This window comes from Tasmannia lanceolata, unplaced genomic scaffold (genome assembly GCF_043159265.1).
Source record: "Tasmannia lanceolata isolate RefF3 unplaced genomic scaffold, GAP_Taslan_0.1 ptg000019l, whole genome shotgun sequence".
Lineage (NCBI taxonomy): Eukaryota > Viridiplantae > Streptophyta > Magnoliopsida > Canellales > Winteraceae > Tasmannia > Tasmannia lanceolata.
In genome coordinates, this window is record NW_027518696.1 from 2,562,433 (window position 1) to 2,564,477 (window position 2,045).

Genomic DNA, 2,045 nt, shown 5'->3' on the forward strand with positions numbered 1-2,045 from the left:
TAGGATTTGTTGTGTAGTTATTGTATGATTTGATATGTTTTCTCATTTTCTTTGTACTGATCTCATACCTTTAGCTATAGCTTGCATGTGTTTGCACATCAGAACTTATACACCCATTAGGCTTGTCACTCATAACCTAGCTATGCTTAGGCAACACATCTTTCATTTTATTTTATGGGTGTTTATTATCTTTATCTTCAGGAAATGCATGCTTAGGTAGACGACTCCTGAGGATTGTTCCCATTTCACATGATTTTTGCCCAAAACTCTTCGAGGTTAATAATAAATGGCATAAGAGACCAAGTGTTCGCACTCGGGCGAATTGGGGGCGCTCTTCGGACCTTCTCCATTCGTCATCAGGCACGGACCTTCTGTATCTCTGGTTATCCATTGCAAACAGAGCATTTGTTTTGGTTCCATGGCATGTCCATGGATGACGACTCTGAGTTATTTTCAGATATATCTTGGTTTCGAGCCCTGGCTCCGGATCAGGATGTATCTCTTTCTTTTTATATCGCCACTCATGCTATGCTGTGAGGGTGGCACCACTTTCGAGAGTTCCTTGGTAGAGCTCTCCTTCACTTTGTGGAGATCTAGAGGATTGCAGGACGGATCTCGCGTCCCTCGGCACTCGTCCTCAGGATCGGGGTCCACAGGCTGGCGACTCTGCTGGCGAGTTTTTGAAACATTGCCTAACTCTATTAAAATGCCATTTTTACTAACTTTGGAGGAATTTGGGTCAAAATCATTTTAAATGGGAACTCTATCGTTAGAATCCAGGGGCACCAGATAGGTGCGTAAATAAAACGAGGGATTCACACACTGCACATCATACATTGTTATATTCTTTATTTCTTTCATTATTTTCATTATTGGCCTCAGGGAATAGATATGACGCGTATCAGATGGGTAATTATGACCTTGAGGGAACCGTTGTATCTATTTCCGAGCTATGCGCCGGAGCTGCAGCCGTAGACACTGGGTGTGCTGGTGTTCTACAGCAGCCGATGAGCAATGAACATACTCTGTATAATGCTAGGTGTGCTGGCGTTATACATCAAGGGTATGGTCATAAGCATAGTACCCTGCAGAAATGCCTGGGCCCTACTTTTATTTCATTATATTATGTATTTATATATTAGTTGTTCCCTTTAGAACCAAAATTAGGAAACCCTTGCTAGGACACTATATATATATGTACTCATATAGGGTCGAACATGTGTTGCTCACACATGTGGAGCCTAGAGTTAGGAGCTTTGTCCCATTTGTAGACTAGGGTAGCTCATTTTATATGGCTACAACATGGTCCTAGCACACTCATTAGTCTGTCTTGAGTCGAGACTTCCTTGACTCCGCTAGATTAGAATTAGGGCTGGTGCCCCTGGTTAGGATATATGTGTATGTATATATACTTATATATACTTATTATGTATATTAGAGTTCTCCTCTTAGTTAGAGTTTTTTATTCATTTCAATCGGTTATATCCATTCCGTATTCAGATCTAGATCTAGTCAGTGGCTTTTGATCGCCGTTACCTTGGCCGTGTTTAGTCCTTGATCTGTTGATTATAGGATTTGACCTGTTGTTGTATGTCCTCACCTATGGTCAGTCCTTTGGTTATCCTTCTCTGGTAATCATATTTCGAGTTTATCTTACCACCGTTATTCATATACCTTTGGTTGAGTGGTGGGAATCCTTTCTAGCGTCGTCATGCTGCCGGATTTTGTCCAGAATATTTTTGAGCATGACCGCTATCCTTTAAAGTTAGTTAAACCATGAGTTTACCTTATCTTGACTTTCTTGTATAGCGCCGTTATGCTGCCGAATTTTATCCAGAATATTTTTAAGCATGACCGCTATACTTTAGAGTTAGTTAAACCATGAGTTTACCTTACTTCGACCTTCTTGTATTGCCGTTATGCTGCCGGATTTTACCTAGAATATTTTGAGCATGACTGATTTTCTCCAAAGTCAGGGATAAACCATGAGTTTGTTATGTCGTGATCCTTTTGTTTATTCCTATTTATCCATTTGTAGATTATCA